The sequence below is a fragment of the Pteropus vampyrus genome, unplaced genomic scaffold (genome assembly GCF_000151845.1).
Source record: "Pteropus vampyrus isolate Shadow unplaced genomic scaffold, Pvam_2.0 Scaffold482, whole genome shotgun sequence".
Classification (NCBI taxonomy): domain Eukaryota; kingdom Metazoa; phylum Chordata; class Mammalia; order Chiroptera; family Pteropodidae; genus Pteropus; species Pteropus vampyrus.
The window spans coordinates 417713-431948 of NW_011889263.1; the positions used below are offsets into that span (position 1 = coordinate 417713).

Here is a 14236-nt window from a genome sequence, read left to right on the forward strand (position 1 = left end):
ATTTGCCTATTCTGGACATTTCATATCAGTGGAATCATGTACTATGTGCTTTTGGTGACGTGCTTCTTTCTCTGAGCGTAATGTTTTCAAGGTTCATCTGCAGCATAGCGCATATCAGAACTTCTTTCCTCTTTGTCAGTAATATTCCATTGTATGGATGGACCACATTTTTTTCGTTCATCCTTCCATTGATAAACGTTTGAGTTATTTCCACTTTTTGGCAATTTTGAATAATGCTGCTGTGAACATTGATGTACAAGTGTTTATGTGGAGATATAGAGATAGAGAGAGAGAGAGAGAGAGAGAGAGAGAGAGATCTCTATCTATCTATCTATCTATCTATCTATCTATCTATCTATCTATCTATATATATATCTTTGATTCTCTTGAGTATATATATACCTAGCAGGGGAATTGTTCTCAACTGGAGTTTTGTAACCACTTCAAATGGATAGCAGGTCCCACCGTCTCCCAGGGTGCCATCTTTTCAGGCAGGCACTCAGGGTCTCTCACAGCCGGGCCTCTGCCGTCCATCCCAGCATCTCCCACCGCACCCCGGCACTGTGTATTCCAGCCCACGGAGCTCTCCAAAGAGCCTTGCGTGAGCTGTGCTGTTCTGTGCCTCGGGGCTTCTGCTCACATTTCTCGCCAATCTGCCTTTCTCTTTCCCACTTTGTCCAAATGCCTCTGTCTTTCTCACCCCAGCCCAGCTGTCACCCACCTTGATGCAGAATTCTCTCACCTCACTTATTATGCCCAGAGCCTATCCCTCCTTCTCTTGGGGTCCTTGCATTTTATCCGTACACACCCAACTTTCAACTGCAGGGAAGGTTGCCCAGAGCAGCTTCTCTGCTTCTGCATTTTCAGCATGTAGCAGGTAATAGGTGCTTAACAAACATGTTAAATTAACATTAAGGAACCGTATTTACTTTTCCTGCATGTCACAGACCTGTGTGTAACCACCCCGTTGACCCTGCAGACTTACAAATGAACGTACATGTGCAGCGTGCCTCCCATCACTCTCTGGGCCCTGGGGTGTCGGTGTCCTTGCATTCGCTCCCCATGGTCCCCCAGGAGCAGTTAGAGGAGGTGTATGTTATAGGACTCCAGGAGCTTCAGAGGTGATTCTGAGGGAATCCAGCCCTCTTTAACCCAAATAGGTGAACAGCAGCTGACAAGTGGCCTGGTTTTTAGTGTTCTTTTTTTATTCTCCTCTAAGCATAGAGGGATTGTCCTCTCCTCCCATCCAGATCAGACCCTCTGGAGGTGTTGTCGGCCATGAGTGCAGGCTGGCCTCGAGCACCTTGTGCACCTCCAGGACCTTCCCGAGGCCAGGATAGGGGTGAGCAGAGGAGCTGGGGAGCAGCTGTCCCGGGCTTGGGTGGGTGTTGTGCCTGGGACCCTGTTGCAGAAGATGGGGCTGCAGTGGTCCCACTAGGTGTTTGGGATGCTGCCCGGTCCCCTGCACCAGCTCTACTCAGAATCCAAATGAATCACTCAGCTCAGGCTCTGCCAGGTGGCCCAGGGCAGGCAGGCGGCTCAGTGGGTGCAGCACCACCCCAGCTACCCCACTGCAGGCCCAGGGAAGAGCAGGGTGTGCTCAATCAGGGTATGGGGGATATAGAGAGATGCCGTCTGCACCTGAAGGTCCACACCAGCCAGCGGTCAGGTGAGGCCACCCTTCACCTCTGGGTCTTCTCCTCCCACTGGATCCTCCCAGCACTGCATCTTTCCCATACCCATTTTCTCCAAGCCCCAAGCGGGGCAATTTCCCCAGGCGAGCTGGAGGCCCAGTGGCCCCCCTCCAGGCGACAGCCGCCTTCTGGGAGCGGCCAGGCCCTCCTCCTCCTCCCTCCTCAGCCCTCTCCTCTCCATGGGCCTCTTCCCCACGTGGCTCATTACAACTCCAGTTGTTCAGGTCTTGACCTCAAGAGCCTTCCCTATTGACCCCTGACCAGCGATACTAATCTGTGTCAACAGGCCCCAGGGGTTAAAGAAACACAACCCGCTGCCTCTGCAGCCTTAGCAGGTGCCTGGAGGGGGCAGGGCTGCTCCTGGGAGTGCAGGCGGGGGAAGGAGCTTCCGCAGCGCCGCCTCCTCCCTCTGCGGCTGCCCTCCCACTCCCTGAGTCCCGGCCCCTGGGATTCTCTCCTTCCTCTCCAGACCCCTCCCGCCCACTGCACCCTCTGCTCTGCCACCACTTCCATTCTGCCTGTCTGCCCTCTCCACTCTGCCCGTAGGGTCTGGGACCAAATGCCGCCTTGCGCCCAGGTGCTGCCGCCCTGTTCTCCACCCCCTGTCCGCACACCCTCTCTCTTTCTCTCTCCTCCTCCTATTTGCTTTCCCACTCAGGATCCTCCCCCTGGGCCAGTGGTTCTCACGCCAGAGCCTGCCTCTGAGTCCCCCAGAGGGCTTGTTACAACAAAGATCCCTGGGCTCTCCTCAGAGGGCATCTGCATTTCCAGCTGGTTCCCAGGTGATGCCGAGGAGGCACACTGCTGGCCACCTGGGCAAAGAGCTCAGATGGAAGCCCTCCAGGTGGGGCACGAATCCCCTCGAGTGCTACATTCCAATAGCACAGGGGTGGGTCACCTAAGGACCACCTGGTGACAATGCAGGGGCTGCTAGGAGGGGCCCACCATGTACTGTGCCAGGGAACCTCCTGCCTCTCCTGGCCCTAACTCTGCTGTCACCATGTCAGGGTGAGGGGGCACCCTTCTGCCTTAGGCAAGATGATCCGGGTCCTCTCAGGAAAACAGGTGTGTCACACGTGTCCCCTTTCTTGGAATGAACCTAGAATTCTGTTTATAATATACTTTTAGCCCTACCCATTGACCAACCCGAATAGGAGGCCACCTCAGCCCAGTCCGGCTGCTCTATGCTGCTGGGGGCAGACCCTGCCCCCATTCACACACATGCACACGCGTGTGCGCACACCCAGAGGAGGGAGGATGCTCGTCTCAGGGGCATTGATTACTGTCTTTGTCCTGCCTGGCCCCAGGAGGCCCACGTTGTCCTCATGCTCACAAGAGATGGAAACCCCACAGGCTGAGTCCCCCTGCTTCTCTACCATCCCCACTCAGAGATGCTGTTACTGCCTTTGGTTGCCCATCCTAAGATGTGGGGGAGCCTGTGGTCCTTCCATGGGGGCCACAGCCACAGTGTGCAATGTCTGGCAGTGGGTAGCCCTCGAAAGGTGCTGAACAGAACACTGGGTGGGACTCTGAAAGGAGCAGGGATCCGTGCCACAGGCCAGATGTGCTTGGGTGGGTGTGATGGCATTTTATGGGGGTCTTTCTTACCTGCTATGGAGACACTAGTAAACCCAGGAAACCCAGCTGTGGGTCAGGCTGGCCGGTGGGGCACCCCTGGGTGCTCTCCACCTTTCTCGTGCTCTGTTTCTTCTGACTTTCTGCTCTGTCCCCCAACCCCCAGACCCCTCCTTCCCTTCTTCCTCTTGGCTGTGGCTCCTTGGCAAGGCTGGGGAGCAATAGACAAAGTCTTCAAAAAAATTTTTTTTAATTTCCCAAACTTTTCCAGATGCCAAGAAGGGGCCAGAAAAACCCTGCAACTGCAGAGCGGGTTGGAGGAGAGAACGTGTTCCAAGGCCTTTCCCTCTCCTCCCCCTTGGTGAAAGGTGGGACAGCTAGGGCAGCAGGGTGATGCCAGTGCTTCAGACAGCCCACCTGCAGGTCAGAGGGCCCCTTCGCCTCCCCAGACTCTCTCATTCTCACTCTGAAAATCCCCAGCCAGCGTGGGGAGGCAGAGTCAGAGGAGAATGTCCGTGGGGCTCTAGGGACTGCAGTGTCACATTATAAGGGAAATGACTTCTGGGGTTCAGAAGGGTGGCTTTGGGACAGAGCAACTCCACCAAGCCGAGGGAGGTCAGGAGCTGAGAACAGGGGGAACCTGGCCCGCCCCAAGGGCTCCCTCCCCTGCAGTCTGGGGCCTGATATGAGAAAACCCTCTGGGGGCCAGGAGTTGGGGGAACCGAGGAGAGGGGGATGTGTGGTGTGGGGACAGCACAGACACCGTTGCGGTCCTCTAGTCCCACCGCAAGGGGTGCTGACCCTACCTCTGCCATTCTGTCCATCCACTCCCTGGACACCTCCTGAAACAAAGGCCTCTTTGTGGTCCTGGCCCACTGGCCCGCTGCCAGCTGCATTCTTTGCGTGTTTCCTGAGCACGGATCCCAGCTCCCGCTCTGCTCTGGGGTCGGCTCCTCCCCCACCAGCCTGACTCTACTCCTCAAGGCTCAGAGCAGTCCCCACTTTGCTGCCCTGCCCAGGGTCCTCCCACAGCTCCCATCCCTCCTGTCAACAGATCTGGGCCAAGAAGGGAGAGAGCCGTAGGAGCTCGTCCCCTGGGTCTGTGGAGCCATCAGCAGCAAGTGGAGAGTCCATCCATTAGGGCTCTGGCTATCTGGTCAGTTCCACTGAGCCTGTGTTTTCATCTATAAAAATGGAGGAAAATAACAGTCACCCCATGGGGCTGTCGGACAGATTAAATCTCTCCCAAACACCCAGCTCCAGCCTGCCACACAGCGGAGGCACCGTGTAACTTGAGATCTCACTTCCTCACTGATCCCTGGGGGGATGGGGATCTGATGGTGACCTGGGCGGATGGCTGAGGAGCTTGGAGGGTCTGGAGAACCTTGGGTGGGACATTTTCCTGAAGTCCTGTGGGGGACCCAGGGCCTAAGGCCTACTTCTGGCGGGGAGGCGGAGGTGGGGTGGGGGGAGGGGGATCCAGGCGAGCACCCTAGGGAGTCTTTCCCCTCCTAAGGGATGGAGCTGAGCCCTTAACAAGTGGCCTGCCAATACCTGGTCCTGCTCCCTGGGCCTCCCCACCACACCTGGCACCCACCTTGATCTGTAACAGCAGAGGGTGTCCTCTTTGGGTTAGGCAGGGGGCAGGGAGGTCAGGTCCCTGAAAATAAGGGGACCTGAGGAAGGCGAGGGCAGGGAGCCCCAGGGAGGAAAGGCCAGGCTTTTGGAGTAAAACATTTTGGAAAGTCTGCAGATACACTCTGTCACCTCCAGTCACCAACCACTCACGGTCACACATGGTCCTGATGAAGTCCTAGATTGCTGCTCTGGGTTTTTCCCCCCCCCTCTTGTTAAAAAATGTTCATAATTTGGAAAGAAAAGGAGCTTTTTACAAGCTGGCCGCTCTTGAGAACTTTCCGTCGGTTCTTTCTGGCCTCGTGATGGGTGGGGCCCCACTTTTCCCTTCCCTTTCCCGCTCTCCTCATAATCCCCCCTCCCCAGCCCCGCCAAACACACACACACCCTTTAGGGGACCTCCAGCTGGCTGTCACCCCAAGAAAGCGGAAGGAAGGCTGAGGACCTGTCTGTGCCTCCGGAGCTTGCCATCGCTGCCCCGAGTCCTTGGATGGCAGCTCTCCCCCAGCTGCTTGCCCAGGCCCAGGCGGGGCAGCCTGCCTTCCCTCCCCCGAGGGCTTGCCCCACTCTCTTGCAGAGTGAGGGTCCCCAGAGTCCACCCGGAGTCTGGGGGCCCCGCCGGGGAGGGAGCGGGAGGTGCTGAGCTCACCGCCTCGGCATCTGCCCTCCCCCGCCCCTGGTGCGAGGGCCCCGCACTCCCGCCAGCGCCTCGCTCCCTAATAGCTTTTTAAGTCCAACCACATGTGTCTGTGGAGCACGGAGCCGCCCCTCACAGGGCCTCGGTTCCCCTCCCTTGCCGGAGACCACCCTCCACTCGGAGCAGCCTTGGGGCTGGGGGAGGGGGCTGTCTCCCGAGAGCCCATCTGCTTGCCCTGGTCTCTGCTGAGCCAGAAGGAGATGGGCCAGAGAGCGCTGGGGGCTTTCTCTTGGATGGTGGTGTGTTCTGCCAAGCTCTGGTTACCCCAGCCTGCCCTCTTGGTCCTGGGGTTGGGGATCCACTCTATCGGTGGCAGGCAAGGAGGGCGCAGAAGCCCGAAACAGGCGTCTAGGAGCTGGATGAGGAGCCTTGACCTTGACCTGGGCCTCCCCAGCAGGGGGCTTTGCACCAGCACCTCTCCTGCACCCAGTCCCACTGCGGTGACCCCACTGTAGCCCCTCTGACTTGTACACGTGTGGTTCCCTGTGCGTGTGAGTGGTCTGTGGGGAGGCCTGTGGGGTGCGGTTTCGCAGGAGGGGAGTAAGGGCTGAGAACCAACGGGCAGGCAGGCCTGGGGTCCTAATGAGAAAATTGCTTCCAGCCAGGGAGCCCTGCTCTGCGGCTGAAATTGCATCCAGCCCCAGCCAACTCTGCCGCCACAGTCCCCGCCCTTCAGAAGGAGGTGGGGGGAGCAGCCGGGGCAGGGGGAGCTTGCACACGACTCAGCACCCCCCACCCCCCAGCACCTTGGAGAGACTCTTTGCCTCTCTGGGAGGAAGAGAGAGAGAGAGAGAGTCAGGGCCAGGCTTGGCTCAGGACCCGAACGCAGGATCCTTGGGAGGCAGAGGCAGGAGAGGGGCCAGAGTGAATCCCCTCCTCTCTCTCCCGCTCACTTCCGCAGCGCGCGTGGAGGGCCCACTGCACAGGTGGAGGTGAGCCCACTGACAGTCTCACTGAGAAAGGGCGTGAGGAGCACTCTGTTTCCACATAGATCCCGTGTGTGCGAGTCTGTCTGTCTAGTGGAGTCATTTGAAATTCGGCCTCCCCCAGAGACTCAGGGTTCACCCGTCTTGCCTGCCCCTCCACCCAAGGGAGCCCAGTGCCCAAACCCCAGACGGGCGGACCCAGGCAGGCTCGCTTTCTTTTCTTCCTGTTCCTCACTCACTGGGGCCTTTGAGCAGAACCACCTATAGAATTTGTGGGACCCAGTGCAGAATGAAAATACGGGGCCCTTCATTCAAAAATTAAGAATTTCACCAAGGCTGTGAAGTCATCCCTGCTTCTAAGGAAAGGTGGTACCTACCGCCCAGCAGGCAGTTGGCTCAGTGAGCTCAGCCAGCTCAGTGAGTCCCACAGATCCACCAGCCACAGACCTGCCTGAGCGGACCAGAAGGTTCCACCTGCTGGTTACCTCTGAGGGAGACCTGACTCCTGGGAAAAATCTCTTTCTCACCTTTAGTCTCTGCTGCCCATGCTCAGACCCTCGATGGCTGGGTTTCTGGATTGTTGAATGGTGGTTAGGCAGAGGGGTTGTGGGGGAAGGAGGCAGAGAGAAAATGAGTCACATCTTTAGTGCTTAGAGAGTCTCAGGGCAAGGTGGCCCTTGCCACCCTCTGGCAAACCTGGTGGTAGAATCCGCTTCCCGCTGGGCCCAGAAGGCAGTGGATGAGCCTGAACCTTCCTGCCCTACCATCCCTGGGGTGCGGCCTCACCCTGCACTGGCAAGTTGCAACGGCTGTGCAGAGCAGGGAGTGAGCAGGAGTGCTTGGAGGGAGGGAAGAAGGCAGGAAGAAGGAAACAACCCCATTGTCATCCCCCAAATTACTGGCTGGGATGGCAGGGGAGGAGGCGGAAAGCCGACATTGTTTACTTAATTAAAAGTAAACAACAATTTGCTGCTGCCAGCCTCCCATTAGCTGTGTGCCGAGCCCTACGAGCTGGGGACTCAGCTTTCTATCCCGCGGAGCCTGGCTCCTGTTGCCACACCCCCAGCCCCTGCTCCCCAGAGCCCTAAGCCCTTCCCTGGTTTTGCCTTTCCCAGGCTGAGCAGGGGGGACAAGTTAATACCAGTATTGTCTCAGAGTCTTGTAGCTTGGGATGAGAATATCAAGAAACTGTCATTTGACAGGGCACCTTGGGGTGAGAGACCCCTACGCTTGCATAGTTAAGCCTGGTTGTGGTCCAACTGGGCACGGCAGGGGGTGCCAGATGTCAGGTTCCCTAGGGAAGGTGGCCTCCTTCACCCTTTCGCCACCGCCCAAGGCCCCAGTCTATACTACCTGGAGGCCTGGGCCTCTCCGCCCCACCTCCCACTTTTTTCCTTTTCCCTGTAGCAGCTTATAAACATCCTTCTCCCATCTTTTTGGCTCTGTGCCCAGAAAGGGGCTGTTCAGGGCTCCTAGAGGGCTGGTGAGAGAGGCAAAATCCCAAGGCCTAAGAAGAGATGGGTCACTGGAATTAGATCCTCACCCCTGCCAGGATAGCTACAGGTGACCCCAGGAACAGAGAAGAGAGTTGGCCTGAATTGGGGCTGAGCGTCCCCAGCTCCTTCTTCTCTGGAGCCTCTAAGCAGGAGGGGCGTCGGATGGAGGGAGGGCTGTGCAGGGGCTTCCGCTGGCCTCCAGGGGCTGAGCCCAGCAGCATGCCTTTCCAGGGGGTCTGTCTTCAGGCAAGTTCCTACCTCTCCTGTGGGCTCCGCCCCAGAGTAGAGCTCAGACTTCTGTCTGGACCCTGGTATAACCTTATGACTTTAGGCTCTCTGAGCTTTCGTTTCCCCTATCTGAAAGAGCCAGACATTTCCCAGCATGCCGCTTTATAAAACATCTCCGAACCTGACTTGCTTTGGGCCTCCTCTGGCCAGATGGGTAAGGTGGGGAGAATATCTCAGAAGAAAGAGCCAGACCCGAGACACTTGGGAAGCCAAGCACACTGGGATTTAAGCCCAAAGCGGGAGAGGTGAGGCGAGGAGCAGGTGGCAAATACATAAGCGGTTTCATCTGGTGCCCCAGAGCAGCGAGTCCCACTAGAGCTGATTCTGCCCCCAGGGGACATTTGGCAATGGCAGAGACATTTTCGGTTGTCACGACTGAGGGGGTGTGATGCTACTGGCATCTAGCGGGTGGAGGCCAGAGATGGTTGCATCCTACCATTCACAGGATGGCCCCACCACCAAAAAATGGTCCATGGGGTGGGGTTGAGAACCCCTGTCTGGAGCCTGGCCTCCTAGAAGATTTAGGTACCCACTCTCCGGAGTCTTCCCGCCCCACCTCTGTCCTCGCTCGACATTCGCATCCTCTCGTCTTCCTCCCCCACTATCAGGATTCACACATCCACATGTGTGCATGCATGTACGCATGCTCACAGCTCCTGAGATTCACACACATCAAAGTTTTTGCATGCACTCACACACAGAAAAATCTGGGAAGTCTGTCCCGCGCTTAATTGAATTAAAGGCCTGGGATTTGGCAGGACATTGTGTATCTGAGCTGCAGCTTCTTGCAGCCGTTTCAGCGCTGCCACCGGACAGGACGGTTCAGGCTCCCTGAGATTCCAGCTGCTGCTGCTCCTCTCCCCTTTCCCCTTCCCCCACTTCCCACACCAGAGGCCCAGGGAGGGTAAGGTCTGTGATACCCCGCTCTTCCCTTCTCTCACTGCCTTGCTTTCCATTCTCGCCGGTAGGAAGCTGGGGTCTCCTGAGGAAGGTATTCCCCGCCCCCGCCCCCAGCATGAGGACAGGGGACTGTCTGGAGCAGAACAGTTCAGGTCAGTCCCCATTCCAGGTTTTCTGCTGCCCCTGCACAGAGTGGAAGCTGGAGAGAGTTGGAAGCGGGACTCACTTCTTAGCCAAGTATCAACTACCAAGCTCTGCCTGTAGGGTCCTAGGCTCTGGGGAGCCTGCATCCCTGCAAGTGGCCAGAAACCTTAGTGGATGGGGTGGGGGTGGTGCCAGTGGAGGGCACACAGTGCTTGGGGGACTGCCATCCCTCAGGTCCCCTCCCCCACCTGAGTCAATGATGGGGGAGGGGAGGGGAGGGGTGTGCTGATGAGCAAAGGGGATGCTTTTCAGTGTCTCTCCCCTCCCACTCTCTTAGGCCTCTGCTTTGGCAAGCTCTGGGGGTGGACCTGTTCTCAGCTCCCCCTTAACCCCACTCTGGCCCCTCCTTGGGGAGCCAAGGAGTGAGCTCAGGCCCTGCCTCTCATCTGAGGGTGACCCCAGCACCAGAGCCTAGCCCTTGATTTGAGGAAGCCCAGCAGAGCCACCTTTAGCCCAGAGCCTGAGGGCATTCTGAGGGCATTGGAAAGGGCCAGTATCTGCACTGGGTATAGAAGCCAGTAGGAAAAGAGCAGTATGGTCAGCCAGCTTATGCCTCTTGGGGCACCACCTCCTGACACATGCCACCCTCTCAGGCCATGCCTTTATGGAGAGCCTGCTGCGTGCAGAATCTGCCCCCAAAACCCCACAGTCTAAGAGCAGCCTGGGCAAGCTGCTATTGGTTAGCAGCACCGATGTCCAGGGGGTCCACTGGAGGAGCCCAGCCCAGCCCCAACCAGCCTCATGTGTGCGATCTTTGGTGCTCAGGCAAGGGTGGGGGTAAGGATCAGTCCTCCCAGGGCTGCTCCACCGGCTGGCAGGGGGACTGGGAGAAGGATGGGGGGGCGGGGCTAGGAAACAGCCAGGCTCAGTCCCGAACCCTGAGAAGCAATCTGCACAGTCCAGGGTCAGGGGGGTGTTGGGGGGGGCCTCACCTCAGCTAACCTCCCCACTGAACAAAGGGGCCTTTCTCCACGCCTGCCCGGGAGGGTGTGCCTGCCCAACTGCTGCAGAGTGCTGTTGTTTTTTTTTTTTTTCTTCCTGACTTTTCTCCATTTCTCTCTTCTTTGGTTCCTGATCTCTGCCTTTTAGTCTCCATTTTTCACTTTTTGAGAGGGATGGGGAGAAAAAAGGAGATCTTTTTTCTTCAAGCGTTTATCAAGCGCAGAGGCGGGTCTGTGCTGCCAAAAGGTGGGGACGTCGTGGGCATGTTGGGAACACTCCTAGGGTCAAGAGGCCGCAGACTCACCCACATCCAGGGCAGTCCGCCTCTGGGGCAGGCAGACGGGGACTTGAGAGCCGCGATGGCGGCCGTGCAGGGTGGGCCCGGGCTCAATGGATTAGCCCCCAGCCATGCACCTGGCAGCCCCCTACCTCCCCCGCTTCTCCTCGCTCGCCATTCTTCGGCCCCCTTCCATCCGGCCCCCGCACCGCAAGCTGTTCCTAATCAATGAGAACGGGAAGCTCGGCCCTCACATCGTCACATCACGGGATGTGCTTGGCAGCCGTATTGACGGGAGCCGCTGCATTGGGCAACAACCCGGAGTCCGAGTGGCCGGGCCTGGCCAGGTCTTACGCCTTCCCGCTTGGGCTTCCCGGGTGTGCAGAGGGAATCTGGGTCCCTGGAGACCTAGGCGGACGGCGCTCAGGTTCGCCGCCCCCTCCCCGGGCCCCGCCACAGCGGGCGCAGAGCAGCTAGTGTTAACTCGCTGCGCCACCTAGCTACGGCGTCCGGCAGTGCAGCGCGCGGCTCCCTCGGGGTGCGGCCTCTGAGCCCCGCTGCCCGGCTGCCCTGGAAATCTTTTGGTCCTTCAGGGCGTTCGTTGTGAGTGGGGAATTTGGCACCTGCCAGGCTGGAGGATGTCGTTTTGTCCCTTCAGCAGCCTGGACTGCCCTAGTCCTGAGTCTGGGTAGCTGCCCCCCACTAGGTGCCAGGCTGCATATTCTGGGTCCAGGCTCTTGGACGATGCCCTGGGCTGCTTCTCAGGATCATAGCAACACTTCCCCCCTTGCCCCGTCGTGACTTTCTTACGTACGCTTGGCACTTTCCAGTGTATAAAACTGTCACTTCTCATTCTCGGTAAAAATTTCTGCTCACATCTCATATCTCGCCCTGCGGTCTCAGGTAAGCCTGGCTCGTGTGGCACAGGGAGAGAGAGGAGGCCCAGGAGACCCGCTGGGTGCCCAAAAGCAGCAGGTCTAGGATTCGGACCCCAGGCTCCTGACTCCAGGTCCAGGGCGCCTTTCAGCACCTAAAGCTCCTTCGGAAGTCACCTACCCCACCCACCCATTTGGCGCAGCCTGGGCTCTCAGGGCTCCCAGTCAGAGATTTGGAGTCAAAGGCCCAAATTCCTCGTGTTTTGTCTGGGCAGCTCTGGACAGTGGCTGCCTTAAGGTCTCCAGGGTGGGAAGAGGAGCAGGCTTGCGAGAGTGCTGCCTTGCCCTGCTCTGCCCTTCATGGGGAGACTCGTGCCCAGTCGGGCTTCGTGGGATAGCAGTACCTGGGTTTCTACATCGGTTCCTTGGGTGTGAGTGTCAAGAGTTCAGTCTACAAGGAAGATGTGCTCTTCTCAGAAGGGTAGAGGTGCCAGCTCAGTGGTCAGTGGAGCCACGGCCAGAAGAAGGATCTAGAAGTCTCTTCATAGTCTTGCTATCCACTCTAACCATGCTCTGAGGTGTGGGGGATACAGTAGAGAACATGGACAGGCCTTGACCCCAAAGGGCTGATTGCCTGGTAGGGCTCTCTTGGCCAGAAACCCCCAACCTGGGACTCCTGGTAGCCAGGTCTCTGGGGCTCTCGTGCTGTCCAGAGCCAGAGTCTCCAACTCTCCCATCCCTGGCCCAGCCAGAGGCTCTCAGTGTGTGTGTGTGTGTGTGTGTGTGTGTGTGTGTGTGTGTGTGTGTGTGTGTGTGTTTGGGGGGGCGAGGGGGAAATTGAAGGGCTACTGGGCTTCCATCCTCCAGGCAAAAGGGCTCCACTTAGACATTCGATTATGGCGTGCCTTTGTGTTTGTTGCCCCACAAGGCAAGTCCCCAGTAAAGGAGGCTCCTTTGGGGTCACTGGCCTGGGAGCCAGGTTTTGTCTGTTAGGGGGCTGAAGAAGTTAGAGCACTTGAGGATGGGAGGGAGGCAGGTGGCCTTGGCCTGCTCCTGCTTCTCCAAGGCATAAATAGAGGTAAGCGGGCTCTCCTTCCCCATCCCGGCCATTCTCTCTCTGGCCCACCTGGCCCTCTTTTCCGTAGGTGAGGAGGGGCTAAGTGTGAGGCCTTCCTCTGCACAGGGCTGAGTGAATTTCCTCTCTGAGGGAACTTTCTTCTCTCACCCTTTTTTTGCTGGTCAGTTGCCCCTTCTCTGGATTTCCTCCTCGTCCTCCACATTGCGGAGGTCTTCCCCAGCCCCTTGCCCTGCTGAGCGCCCTCCAGACAGATGCACACCAAACAGTTGTGCTCACAAAGCCGCTCCTAAGTATTTTTAGGAAAGTATTCCCACTTCTGGGTTGTTGTTTTTTTTTTTTTTAAAGGAGTCATTTATTCCTTTGCTTTCTCTCTCTCTGCTCTCTCCCCTTTTCCCTGCCTCTCTTGGAACCTTCTACTTCTCTCGATTCTATTGTAGCCTTCTCTCTTTGAACTGCTTTGCTTTGGCCCTCATTCTCGATCTTGGCCCCTCCCTCTCTCATAGTTTTAATTTTGTCTTCTTTTTTTCATTCTCTTGCTTGAAAGTTTAATGCCTCCTTTCCTCAAACTACTGCTTGTCCCAGGCATGTCCCTTAAGTGGCCTCCAGAGCCTCTGCCTCCCCCTTCTCATCCCGGTTTGGCATTAGCATCCGGAGACTCTGTCCCTTTACAGATAGACCAAGGGCAAGTGTATTTGGGGGATGGAAGAGGGTGACGCCTGGCCCTGGGAGGTGGGGACACTATTAATAGTTCTAAGAGCAGCTGGGGGTGGGGGCTGTTGTCTGGCCTGGCCTGGCCTGGGCAGCTCAAAGGGCCAGCAAGGGCTATGCTGGAAATAGAATGGGTGGGAGTGGGGGAGCAGCTCTGCAGGCCCCTACCTAGGCTGGATGCGGGCACCCACTCCACAGGACCCCCATCTTTTCTTGGTGTGCAGGGTATAGGGGGCATTCTCTGCTGTTGGTTTCTATCCATCAGGTTAGGGAGAGGACAGAAGCTTCAGGGGCTGGGGGCCACTTTTCCGGACCCCGCCATCACATGATTCCTGGCCCCAGGCTCTCCCGGAAATGCTGGCTCCAGCTGCTGGCTGAGTCGTGGCACCAGCAGGTGCTGCCAGGAGAGGCGCCCAGCCGCCAGTGAGGTGGTGCCTATGCTCGTGCTGTCCTAAGCTCTCTCTATCCCCAGGCCTGGGCTAGGATGGGCAGGGCCTTGGATCCAACACCTTCAGAATCTAGGGGCACAAACATTTTCTCCACTTCCCCGTCAACCTTGCCCATCTCCTGGCCTCCTCTTTCCCTGCTTCTCCCCCATCATTTCCAATGTGGGGACTATCTTGAGACCATTTGCTGCTGACAGTATGGAGGGACGCACCTGTAGAATGTGTCCAGCTCTGCCTTTTATTTGCAGAGGTACCTCTCTGCCTCTCTTTGCAGGTGGGGCAGGCCCTGAGGGAGCCCCTTGGCTCACTGGCCATGGTCTCTGGAGCGATACACCAAAACCTATAATCTAGGGTTAACTTAATGTGTCATAAAGAGTGTGAGTTCCTGTGGGAGTGGAGATGAGGGTTAGCCACAGCTACCCCACTGAGGTGGCATTCGAGCTAAACCCAGAAGGAGTAAAGTTTCAGCCAATGGAGGTGAAGGGAAATAGTGAT

At 57.5% G+C, this 14236-nt stretch overlaps 1 protein-coding gene across 5 annotated transcripts in view; it reads left to right on the forward strand.

Moving 5' to 3' along the window:
- Positions 1-14236, forward strand: part of NFIX (nuclear factor I X) — a 71142-nt gene that overhangs the window by 28814 nt on the left and 28092 nt on the right. The gene's annotated exons all lie outside the window — the stretch shown is intronic.